Source organism: Ahaetulla prasina, chromosome 10 (assembly GCF_028640845.1).
Source record: "Ahaetulla prasina isolate Xishuangbanna chromosome 10, ASM2864084v1, whole genome shotgun sequence".
In the NCBI taxonomy this organism is placed as follows: domain Eukaryota; kingdom Metazoa; phylum Chordata; class Lepidosauria; order Squamata; family Colubridae; genus Ahaetulla; species Ahaetulla prasina.
This window is the reverse complement of record NC_080548.1, coordinates 24,770,763-24,784,323: the sequence shown is the minus strand read 5'-3', so window position 1 is coordinate 24,784,323 and position 13,561 is coordinate 24,770,763. Positions and strand designations below refer to the sequence as shown.

The window sequence follows — 13,561 nt, the reverse complement described above, 5'->3', positions numbered from 1 at the left end:
GGGAGTGATGTGCGGACTCTGGACCCTCTGGAGGCTGACAGTAGTGAGGCAGAGGAACAGGAGGAGCCTGTTCCTAATGCACGCATGAGAAGAGCTGCCAGAAGGCAAGAGCAGCTAAAGCAAAGAGGATGACTCGGGAGTAGGGCCAAGAGATGATTGGCCCCTCCCATAAGGCTTAAAAAACCAGCAACAGTGTTTGGGCTCTTTGCCGGAAAACAAGGTTGATAGCCTTGTCCTGCTGCATTTATTTCTTGTCAGCGTCTTCTGCTTTTAAACTTTTGCCAAGAAAAGCCTTTGGCAGTTTGCCTGATTAGACCAAGGTTGGTGATAAGACTGAAAAATTGTGTTATGAAGAATTTGCTTTGATTTAGTTTGGACTACGCTGAGAATGAGTTAATTCTCAGCTGTTCTAATAAAGTTTGTTTGTTTTTGAACTGACTGAGTTTACTACTACCTACTTGGGCCTGGGTCACAACAATATGGAGGAGGAGGGAGAAGGAGAAGAAACAATTTTTACAGATGTATTAAAAATAATAACACGACATTTAGTTGCAATTTCAGAGGACGGAGCCTTTATAAAGGAAAGAATGTGCATGCCTTGACATAGAAACTTCCTCTTCCTTCACTGGTTATTTTCTAATTCTTGGAAAATGACTGGAATGATATGCTAACTGTGTGAGAGAAAAATTAATGGCCTATTTAGAGGCTCTTTGAAGCTAATTGCGTTCTGGTTGCATGCTGAGAAATCAACCAGCCAGGGCTCTGAATGTTATCACCGGGGGCAAGACAAGACAAATGGTTGTAACCTGGATGCCAAGGACATCCATTTTCTGAGTTCACACAAGTCACTGAACCAAATGCCAAGTGCCTGAGTTTGCATGAGATATTGAGTTTGATTATGGTCTTAAACCAGCATGTAGAACCACAACCTAACCCAGGGGTCTGCAAACTTGGTTCTTTTAAGACTTGTGGACTTCAACTCCCAGAGTTCCTCAGCCAGCTTTGCTGGCTGAGGAACTCTGGGAGTTAAAGTCCACAAGTCTTAAAAGAACCAAGTTTGCAGACCCCTGACCTAACCAATGGTCTGGGTGGGACTGACCGGTAAACTCTGCAGACCTATTCCTCTTTAACCAAGCAGAGTTGACAGTGCAACAAGCTACAAGGTGAAGCCTGTTTCACAAACTTCGTTTTTTTGCATGGCTTTTGGTCCAGTTTTCCAATGTTTCCAATGTTTTCCTATAGTTTCCTTCCTCAAGTCAGCTACAAGAATTTGGCGGGTCCTCTTTATAGTCACCCTTTGGGCATCATCTTCCTCTCAGCCTGCAACAGTGAGAAGGATGGAGCATCTCTCCATCTCGGGATGGAGGCTCCCATTAAGTGGGCTTTGTGCAGACTGGGGACAAAAAAGGAGGGTACATAAATAATGGAAGTGGCAAAAGTGGGGGGGGGGACCTGCTAAGATCAACTCACCTATAGGATCTCCTGTAATCTACAACCAGCTCTGCTCCCCCTTTTCTTTAGATCTTCTGGAGATTCTGAGGTTCTTTGGTTTCCACTTGATTAAAGGGAGAAGGAATGAAAGAAAGAAACATTTCTGTCTTCTTTATTGTATTTAATAACCTTCTTCATTTGATTACCAAATGAGCCTCTTTTCTGGTTCCGCATAATATGCTGAACTGTAAACTAACTACGCTAACTGGGTTTGTATATTGCAGTAGGTTAAAGCAGGAGGTAGTCAACCTTTTTATACCTACCGCCCACTTTTGTATCTCTGTTAGTAGTAAAATTTTCTAACCGCCCACCAGTTCCACAGTAATGGTGATTTATAAAATGTATCGTCGGCTGCGCATGCCTCTCGCGCATCGTGGATTGGGTTTTGGGGGGGATGGCACCAGCTACCAGCTCTGCTTGTCTGTTACAGCTGGGTGGTGTGGGGGGAGATGCGCGAGCATGAGGCACTTTTGTTTACGGTCGCACTATAGCACCATTTAGTTTCCCCTATGTAACGTGAACTAAACTTATGCGCGGGCGATACAAAAGGTATATTTTCAGAAATTTAAATTGTCACGGGGAATTTTATGAAAACCTAATGAAAATGTTTTTAAATAATGCTATGAATTTTTTTTTTAAAGTCAATTAAATTTTTTTTAAAAAGGAAAGTGCTTCAGTATCAGACAAAACCCCTACCGCCCACCATGAAAGCTGGAACGCCCACTAGTGGGCGGTAGGGACCGGGTTGACTACCACTGGGTTAAAGTGTGTCTTTGTGGCTTGTGGTTCAGGTTGTCTTCAAAACATCCGTAGTATTTACTTGCCAATTCATCAAGTTTCTCTACATAGCTCAGTGGTGTCAAACTCAAGGGCCACAATTGGTGTTTAGATCTGGCCCGCAGTGCCTCTGTCAGCAAAAACAGAGCTTGCAAATGCTGCGTTAGGTCCTCCTGAGCTCCATTTTCGCTGGTTGCAGGAGGCCGTCCAGGCAAAAACGGAGCTCAGGAACCTGTTTTCGCTGGCAGAGCACTCAGGCTACCACAGGCACCCCCGATACGAGCAACACTGAGCTGGCCATACCCACCCGGTCCTCCGAAGTCAAATACAACCCTGATGCGGCCCTCAATGAAATCGAATTTGACACCCCTGACATAGATTGAGGAGCAAGCCAAAACCTGCCTCTTTTCCTCACATTTCTCCTCAACCTGGTGTCTTCCAACTGCATTGGACTACAAGACCCATCATCCCGAGAAAGCACAGGGAAGACTTTTTCCTAGAAAAAGGACGGTCCAAATGAAAGCAATTCTATCCTACTTCCCATGGCATTTCACTCTCAATAGTACTATTTCCCAGAACTAATTCATATTGTTGGATGATCACCAAGCCACATAATTTTTTAATTGCCTGCTTCCCCCACCCCCCACCCCCCACCCCATCCCAGTCCCTACATTATACTGGAAATCATTAGAGCTAATGACTTTGGAACAGGTCATTTCTTCACTTATAATTTCTTTTCAAAATTACGCAAAGACAATGGCTGTGATTCAATTAGAGAAAAGGACCATGATGATGCATTTGATGAAAGCAAGGTAGAAGGAGGAGAAGCTTTAATGAATTCTTTCCTATTTTGGTTGACTGGTGGGAAAATCCAAAGGAGTTCCTTCCCCATCCCAGAACATTCATTAAAAAGAAGGTCTCAATTCACTCAAAAGATTTTCTTGGAAAGATATCAGGGGGAATTTATCCAGTGGTGGGATTCACTGGATGTAACGACCGATTTGCTTTGCACGCCCTCTGGAGACTGGAAATGGGCCCATTTCCAGTAGGTCCATTTTTCACCCTCCCCATGCTCCAGAGGCTTTTCTGGAGCTTCCAGGAGGGCAAAAATGGCCTTCCCCAGGCACCAGAGGACCTCTAGAGGCCAGAAACAGGCCCATTTCTGAACTTTTGGTAGGCCCGTTTTTCGCCCTCTCACAGCCTCCACACGCATCCTGCACTTACCTGGCATCCAAAACATGCCATGTGGAGACTCCGGGGAGGGGAGGGGAGGGCGGGGTCAGCCAGTCCTTGGAACAACCGGTTCGCTGAACCGGATTAAAATTAACATCCAGTTCGCCCGAACCAGTGCAAACCGGCTGAATCCCCACTGAGGTTACCGGACTAAGCTAACAATTAGCAATATGCTCAGGAGTGTTTGTTTGTTTAAGACAATGGCACTGGAGACAATTGTCCCAAACTGCATCCATGGAATTGGGTGAGTTTCTTATCAAGTATATTTCAGGATTTAAAGTGACTGAATCAGCAAAAAATAAACACAATAGAATCCTAAAAAGTGGTTTGGTTTAAAGGAGTTATGGGACTGCCCAACGTGTAGAACAAGCTCACAATACTGTTAAAACCCAGAAACAAGGAAATACCATGTTTGTGACTTAGCATCACCAGTCCATCAGATCATACAATCTTCATATATAGGTCGTCCACAACTTACAACAGTTCATTTAGTGACTGTTCAAAAGTTACAACGGCATTGAAAAAAGTGGCTGTCAGTGTATAAGAATTTATCAGCTGGAACAGCCATAACAACAAGTCAGCCAATGGGAACTGTTTGGTGACTGAGACTCAGGATGAGCCATATGAGCTGGCTTGAAGCCTGGGCGTGGCTTAGCTTAACTGTTCTGTGCTGTGAGAGTTTGCTGGTCTTTGCTTGAGAGTACTTGCTACTTTTTCTTCTCCCTACCACGCTGCGAGAACTGCATGGGTATTGTATACATGCATCATGTTTATATATATATATATATATATATATATATATATATATATATATATATATATATATATATATATATATATATATATATATATATATATATATAAGTAAGTTTTCTCTACATCATGAATACTGATCAATTACTTGCATGTGTGTTGGATGGATCACTACATACTCCAACAGTGACATTTTGCACAGTTACAACCGTTGCAGTATCCCCATGGTCACATGACCAAAATTCAGACACTTGGCAACTGGCTCATATTTATTTGCAGGGTCCAAAATCATGTGCTCACCTTTTGTGAGCTTCTGACAAGCAAAGTCCGTGGGGAATTCAGTTAACAACCATGTCACCAACTTCACAACTGCAATGATTCACTTAACAACTGTGACCAGGAAGGACGTAACATGGGGCAAAACTCACTTAACAAATGTTTCATTTAACAATAGAAATTCAGGGCTCATTGATGGTCGCCAGTCGAGGGCTACCTGCATTCATGAAGGTAGCCTACTTCATAGCACTCTCAAAAGCAAACAATAGACTAATCCAAACAATCGAAAGACACTAATCTGTATTAAACAAATACATGTGCGTATCTACCCATTACTCTGATTTGAACAGAAACGCAATACATCACTCCATAATGGAGAAGAATCAATGAAGAAACCCTGATGCCTGCACAGTTTTCAAATCAAGTGTTAGTTGCTGGTGGGGGAGGTCAGCTTGGAAGATTGATGTTCCCTTTTATCCTTTTTAATCTCATCATTGGGCTTGGAGTGAGAAATTAGAAGAGTGCCAAGAACTGCTTTTAAGACTCTTAAAAGAGTCTTACGAAAGTGGAAGACTTGTATTACTTAGTACAAGGTTTATTGTGTTACTTCAAAAAGCAACACAAAAACTTTGTATTAGAGAAGCCTACGTAAAGATTTCTCTAACAAAAGGTTTGCCACATCCCAAAGGTGCTTTTTCATGAGGCAACTGGACTTTCTTGTTTTTTTTTTCTTTTGAAGACGTTTCACTTTCCATCCAAGAAGCTTCTTCAGCTCTGACTGGATGGTGGGGAATGGAAGGGTCCTTGAAGCACTTGGAGGTTTATCTGTGTCCTCAGGGTCAGCTGAGTACCGTATTTTTCAGAGTATAAGACACACTTTTTTCCCTCCTAAAAGAGGCTGAAAATTTGGGTGCGTCTTATATTCCGAATGCAGCTTTTTCGAAGCTTTTTTTCAGCCCTAACAAGGCGCTAGCGAGTGAACCGATCTCTGCTTCCCTGCTTTGCCTGCTCCCACCGACTCTCAGCTTTGAAGTTTTTTTTCAGCCCTAATGCGCTAGCGAGTGAAGTGATCTCCGTGCTTTGCCTGCTTTTCTCATTGCGTCTCTCTCCAAAGATCAGCTGTGCTTTAGAAGCTGTTTTTTTATCCCCAAGCAGCGGATAAAAACCAGCAAACTGATGTGCTGAAGCTGAGAAGACTAAGGATGCTAGCCGGATGAATACCTGGTAGGCAGATTTTCCCCCCCCCTATTTTCCTCCCAAAAAACTAAGCTGCGTCTTATACTCCAGTGCGTCTTATACTCTGAAAAATACGGTAGTGCTCCTGGTTCCTGTAGCCTGCCATTTTTTTCCTCTGGAAATCCATTCCTACTCACACACCATTCAAAGGGTGTTCATCCCAATTTGTATAGCTAAAGGTCTGTAGAGATTCTCAATCATCCAGGTCATGGTTTGTCCCAAAGGTGCTTTTTTAGGAGGCAACTGAACTTTCGTGGTTTTTCTGTTGAGCAAAAGAAAGAAAGAACTGAAGAAGCTTCTTGGATGAGAAGCGAAATGTCTTCAAAAGAAAAACAAGAAAGTCCAGTTGCCTCCTGAAAAAGTACCTATGGGACAACCATGACCTGGATGACTGAGAATCTCTACAGACTTAAGGTTTCCTACACTTTACAGTGGATTAATGAATTTATGAACTGGACATCTACCGCTGTGTTTCTCAACCTGGAGCACTTTAAGATGCTTGAGTAATTTTATTCCAGTGTATGGAATTCAGCTCCCAGGATTCTCGGCAGTGATCCTTGCTGGCTGGGGAATTCTGGGTGCTGAAATCATCCCTTTGAAAAGTGCTCAGATTGGACAAAGCTATGGCAAAGAGTGAGCAGACCTAGCGGTATCCAAAAACTGGTGGGAAGATTCCGCTAGCCCCATCACCAGTGGTTAAATCAATTTTTTTAAAACTACTGGTTCTGTGAGCATAGCTTGGTGGGTGTGGCAGGAGAAGGATACTGCAAAATCCCCATTCCCACTCCACTCCTGGGGAAGGATACTGCAAAATCCCCATTCCCACCCCACTCCTGGGGAAGGATACTGCAAAATCTCCATTCCCACTCCACTCCTGGGGAAGGATACTGCAAAATCCCCATTCCCACCCCACTCCTGGGGAAGGATACTGCAAAATCTCCATTCCCACCCCATTCCAGGGGAAGGATACTGCAAAATCTCCATTCCCACCCCACTCCAGGGGAAAGATACTGCAAAATCTCCATTCCCACCCCACTCCAGGGGAAGGATACTGCAAAATCCCCATTCCCACCCCACTCCTGGAGCCAGCCAGAGGTGGCATTTGCCAGTTGTCTGAACTACCTAAAATTTCCGCTACTGGTTCTCCAAACTGCTCAAAATTTCCGCTACTGGTTCTCCAGAACCTGTCAGAACCTGCTGGATTTCGCCCCTGCCCATCACCATCCTCAAGATGGCCTTCAATGAAAGCATTCCAAAAACAGGATTCCAGGACATTAGTGAAGACAAAATTCATTAAGCGATTTAACTTCATGGCTAAATAAATCAGGCCTGTTCAATTTCCAGTGACTGTGTTTGCACAAGCAGACGATGCAAGTTAGTTCATATAAACCTTTGTGGCTTAGCATATTTTGCCCTCTTTGGTTTGTTTATAGTTCATTATATAGTGCCAAGAAAACAACATGGGTGTAGCCAGTAGGAAATGAACGAAACTAGAAGCAGGCTATGGTCTTCATCGGGCAAAACAAGACTATGGGTTAATAAAGCACCAGGTTAAATGTATCGTGCAAGTGCATTCATTTGTTTACATTTGCATTTGATATAACATCCCCAGCTCCTCAGTTTATAAATGCCTGTGTAAGATTACTTAGTTCCTAATGGCCATTTGGAAATTCTTTCTCCTTTCTCCCCCCCCCCCCACTTTTTTTCCCCAACCACTGTTTATATATGAAGTTGCTCTTTTAGGGTTGTACCCCATGCATCAAATAAAGTGCCCTGCAATGCCTGACATTTATGCAGCAGTAAGACTGTTAGTCTTTTCAAAGCACCTGAAGGCCAGACAAGGAATAATGGATGGAACCTGAACAAGGACAGATTCAACCTGGAAAGAAGGAGAAATTTCCCGACAGTGAGAACAATCAACCCACGGAACAGAAGTTGCCTTCAGAAGTTGTGGGAGCTTCATCACTGGAGGTGATCTCTCAAAAAGAGACTGGACTGCCCTCTGTCAGAAATGGTGTAGAGTCTCCTGCTTGGGCGGGGGGGGGGGGGGTGGACTAGATGACCTACAAGGTCCCTTCTGGCTCTGTTAATCTGTTTTTTAAAAAATTCTGTTAAAGATGCCAAAAGGTGCTTAGTTATGTTTTCTAAGCTTCCTTTCCCAATTAATCCTTTTGTGTGAGAATTCTCTGGAGTGGTCCATTAATTGAATCTGTAACAGCTTTGTTCCCTATGCCATCCGTCTGGTAAACTTGCAGGATTTGTTTTTTCTCGTCATGTACATGTATACATCTGAACTAGATGGTTGTTTCTCCATCTCATATAATATATATGGGTATATGCATAATTTTGTATGTATGTATGTATGTATGTATGTGTGTATGTATATATGTATGTATCAATGGTGGGTTTCAAAGTTTTTTACTACCAGTTCTGTGGGAGTGGCTCTGTGGGCGTGGCATGGCTTGGTGGGCCTAGCAGGGAAAGATACTGTAAAATCTCCATTCCCTCCCTACTCCAGGGGAAGGATACTGCAAAATCCCCATTTCCTCTCAACTGGGACTCGGGAGGCAGAGAATAGATGGGGGCGGAGCCAGGCAGAGCTGGTATTTATCAGTTCTCTGAACTATTCAAAATTTCCACTACCGGTTCTCCACAACTGGTCAGAACCTGCTGAAACCCACCTCTGGTATGTATGTATATATGTATTTTGTCATGTTCATGTAGTGTATATTGGAGGTGGAGACCCTTTGGGAGCTTTTATGCAATGAAATTTCATTTTAATGTATGCCAATTAGTATACATTCAAAGTGACCATAAAGTGACCATAAAGTGACTCTAATTCTAATTTAAACTTTCATATGTTCCAGGATTGTGAGCAACCCATCCTGTATTGGAGGAAAAAGATGTCATCCATTTTTTGGAGCAAGCCTGGAGGAGGTCTGCATCATTTTGTGGGGAGGGGAGTTATGTGCTTGGACCATATCAGCCAAATAGGGTTCTACACTGATTCTTGCCCATAATCCTCTGCCAACTCTGGATGTTAAGCCACTGACTATCTTGCAACTACCCCATGAATAGATAATAGACAATACACGAGCACACAGTAGATTTAAACTTAAAGTGAACCACTCCAGTCTTGATTGTAGAAAATATGACTTCAGTAACAGAGTTGTTAATGCCTGGAATGCATTACCTGACTCTGTGGTCTCTTCCCAAAACCCACAAATCTTTAACCTAAGACTGTCTACTGTTGACCTCACCTCATTCCTAAGAGGTCTGTAAGGGGCGTGCATAAGAGCACCAGCGTGCCTGTTCTAATGTTCCCTTTGGTTGTATCCAATTCCTATGGTTATTTCATGCTTATACTTATATATACTGTTGTGTTTGACAAATAAATAAATAAAAATAGATAGCATTTTGTTCAGGACATCATGGAAAAATAGCTTGCAATCTATGGTTACCTCCCTCACTCTTTCTTCACATGACCAGGGCCAGGTAAAGTCCAGATGCCCAACATCCCCAAAACATTCTTGCAAGGGACTCTTCAAATTGGGAGCCATCTGTGAGCCGATAGGAATTAAAAGCATCCAACTCACATCCATTTCCACAAGTGTCATGTTGCAAAGATCAAATAATATATTAATGAGGAGGTGATAAGCTGCCTGGGAAAGCCCAGAGAAATCATCCAAACCATAAAAAAAGGGAAAGTTACAATAATTTGGACGTGTGATGTGACACCCAGAAAAATACGGCATCTTATTTATTTATTTTATTTATTTATTTTGTCACAACAATATATGTAAGTATCATACAGAAAGGTTATATAGTATATAAACATATATATGAGTAAATATTAGGAGGTATAAGCATATATATATATATATATATAGGAAGAAGAAAAGAAAAACAATAGGACAGGAACAGTAGGCACGTTTGTGCTCTTATGCATGCCCCTTATGGTCCTCTTAGGAATGGGGTGAGGTCAATAGTAGAAAGTTTTAGGATAAAGTTTTTAGGATTATGAGAAGAGACCACAGAGTCAGGTAAAGTGTTCCAAGCACTGATGATTCTGTTACAGAAGTCATATTTTCTGCAATCTAGATTAAAGCGGTTGACATTAAGTTTAAATCTATTGGTTGCTCTTGTATTATTGCAATTAAAGCTGAAGTAGTTTTTAACAGGAAGGACATTACACTTTTTTTTATTTCACTTAATCCTCGAAGGAAAGATTGAAGGCAAACGAGGTCCAGGCAGAAGAAGAACATCACGGCTTCAAAAATCTAAGGGATCGGTTTGGACAAAACTCAACAGCACTTTTTTGTGCGGCTGTCGATAAAAATAGGATCGCCAACAAGATCGCCAATGTCTGATGACAGATATGGCACATGAAGAAGAAGAAGAAGAAATATATTACCCCAGGAAGACAATCTTCCCCAGCTCTTCTGCCTTCCAAAGCCCACACTGATTTTCCTCAACCCCATTCTTGCTGAGGTGTTGGGAGTGATGTTTCCAGAATCCCCTGCCAACTTGGCTAATTTCTGGCTTGAAATTCTGGGAACTGTATTCTCAGTCTATCAGACTGGGAATGCTCACTTACTTATTCTATGATTCCTGGATATAGAATGGGATAAATGCTAAACAGCCATTGTTGTGTCTTAGTATTGTTGTTGTTAGTTGCAAAGTTGTGTCCGACCCATCGCAGCCCCATGGACAACATTCCTCCAGGTCTTCCTCTCCTCTACCATCCTCTGGAGTCCATCTAAGCTCACGCCGACTGCTTCAGTGACTCCATCCAGCCATCTTGTTCTCTGCCATCTCCTTCTTCTTTTGCCCTCAATCTTTCCCAGCATTAGGCTCTTCTCCAGTGAGTCCTTCCTTCTCATTAGGTGGCCAAAGTATTTGAGTTTCATCTTCAGGATCTGGCCTTCTAAAGAGCAGTCAGGGTTGATCTCCTCTAGGACTGACTCCTCTAGGTCTTAGTATTAGGCAGGAACAAAACAAATGAATCCAAGATATGATTCATATGAGTCTGAACTATTTCATTGGCATTTGACAAGGTCAACAGCAAAAAGAAAAAAGAAAAGAAAAGAAATAAATTCCAAAGAAAGGCAGTTGCTTCCTACAGTAAGATAGCTCCACCCAAGAATTATGAAAACAAACTTCACTGTTTAATATTTACCTATGAGTTCCTTCTTCAGGGCATGTCCATTATGTGCAGCCAGAAGATATTTCCTGCCCTCCAGGTTGAAAAATATGGGGCGTTAGTGCGAGTTGCAGTCACATGGGGGAGCAGAGACTCTCACAGCTGATACACATCAGAATGGATGCATGTGTGAATCCATACCGGCAGCAAAGATACCTGGTTAGCACCTGCCTGCAATTGCTTTTACATATTTTTTCCAACACTATTTGCAAAAAAGAGCGGCGGTTTGTGGAGGGGGGGGGGAAGGGAGAGTCTGACAAAAATGGAAAGCCACAATGGGAAGATGGTTTCAGAACTATCCCAGATCAGTGATATTCTGGTTTGATGACACTCCTTAATAAGGAGGAACATTTTCAATACAAAATGTTGACAGTAATCTTAGGGTTATCTGGCCCAGACTCAAACATCTTTATTTTTATTTATTTATTTATTTGTCACACAGTATATATAAGCATAAGCATGTAATAACTATACAATATATAAGCATATATATAAGTATGAGTATGTAATAACTACATTAATTGGATATAACGAAAGGAAACAATAGGACAGGAACGGTAGGCACTTTTGTGCTCTTATGCACACCCCTTACAGACTTCTTAGGAATGGAGTGAGGTCAATAGTAGACAGCTTTTGGTTGAAACTTTGGGGATTTTGGGAAGAGACCACAGAGTCAGGTAGTGTATTCCAAGCATTAACAACTCTGTTACTGAAGTCATATTTTCTGCAAAATGCAGAAAATGCATTGTGAATCCCAAGGTATCCCTTCATTAGCGATCCATTTTGCACAACTGGGAATTGTCATTTCAAATCTTCTCCTCTAAATCTCCAATGCTTGGTATCCTTCTCTCTTTAACTTCTCCCTCCCTCCCTCCCTTTCCTTCTCTTTACCTCAGACTCATCCTACCTGGCAAGGCTGTTGTGAGGATGATTTCTTTGCCTTGTAAACCATTTCAGAAATTCTCGGGAGATTATTTATAAGCAGTGAATGCAGTGGTGAAATCCAAAATTTTTTACTACCGGTTCTGTGGGCATGGCTTGGTGGGCATGGTGGGAATGGCTTGGTGGGCAGGGGAAGGATACTGCAAAATCCCCATTCCCTCCCCACTCCTGGGGAAAGGATATTGCAAAATCTCCCAACTACTCAAACTTTCCGCTACCGGTTCTCCGGAACCTGTCAGAACCTATTGGATTTCGCCCCTGAAGGAATGGATACACACATCAACAAATCCAGGGTCTCTGGTTGGTACATCGATTTAAAAGCCTCCCAATCAAGACAGCCACCGAATCAATGAATCCATCAACAATTCAGCCCAATCTGTGAATCTCAATCTCAGTCTTTTTTTTCTTATTATTTCCCCACTTCGAGAGCTGGGTCCTAGGTTTTTATTTTTATTTATTTATTTGTCACAACAGTATATAAAAGCATAACCATGAAATAACTCTACGATATATAAGCATATATATAAGCATAAGCATGAAATAACCATACGAGTTGGATACGATCAAAGGGAACATTAGGGCAGGAACGGTAGGCACGCTGGTGCTCTTATGCACGCCCCTTACAGACCTCTTAGGAATGGGGTGAGGTCAATAGTAGATAGTCTTTGGTTCCCAACCTTCCTTCCTTCCTTCCTCCCCAGCCCGGTATGTCTGAGCCTTCCAACACGTGTCGACAAAGCATCCTCCAGCGGGGCGCGCTTACCTTTCTAGACTGCAAGTGATGGGGGTGGCGGGTGGTCTTTTGAAAGGAAGGGAAAATCTCCAAAGGGGGCAAACAGGTTGCTACGCCCCGGTTCTTCGGGGAAGGTCACCGTACTTGCCTGCCTGGGGCTCCTTTGGCGGCTCGGGACGCCCTGATATCTGATTTTCCTCCGGGACGGACAGCGCCAGAGTCGATGGATTCGCCCGCTTGCAAGGGATTCAGGAGCCGCGGGTCCCTTGGCAGTCTTAGGGAGGGGCTAGACAAGCAGGGGGCGGGGCTCGGAGGCTTGCCTGGTTAGATAAATTGAAGGGTAAGGGGTTTTCCTCCATTTGTGCTTCATTGCCTATCGCCAGGTACCCACGCTGCCCTTCCTGCCTTCGTGCAGCAGCTGTCTGCTCACTCAGAACTAATCTTCTGGGTAGTAAGGAGTTGGGTTAGACTACTAGAGTCAGGCTTCTCAGGAACCGGGCACCTCCTGGAAGGCAAGCGGGACTTCCCCGCGCGTTAGCAAACAGGGGATGGGCGTGGGGTGGAGTGTGTGTCCGATGGAAAGAGAGCGAGGGGGGGGGGGGGGGGAGGCGCAAGCAGGCATTCGGGTTCAGGAGAGGGCAAAACAAAACAAAAAAACCCACGAGGAACGTGGTATGATTCAGCGCTTGACAATTCACCGTGGGAGGCTTTGCAAAGCCTCGGGGGGACAAAAGGATCCCTGTTGAATTTCCGCCTGCCAGGCGGTCGAGCAGAAGCCATTCACGACCCGGAGTAATTCAACACCGCTGGTGGCTTTGTAAAGGTGCCACTGCCACCTTCGAGATTTTTTTTGGGGGGGGGATTGTCATCTGTCAGAATTTTTTATTTTTTTTAATTTTATTTTTTTTGTCACAACA

The 13,561-nt window shown here is 43.3% G+C and overlaps 1 protein-coding gene across 1 annotated transcript in view; it reads right to left on the bottom strand.

The window, feature by feature from the left end:
- LOC131204467 (free fatty acid receptor 3-like) overlaps positions 1-13,137 on the bottom strand; it is a 31,725-nt gene extending 18,588 nt beyond the window's left edge. Inside the window, exon 1 of the mRNA XM_058195808.1 lies at positions 12,675-13,137. The gene's annotated coding sequence lies outside the window, so the exon portion shown is untranslated. The remainder of the gene's footprint in view (positions 1-12,674) is intronic.
- Between the last annotated feature and the right edge of the window lie 424 nt (positions 13,138-13,561).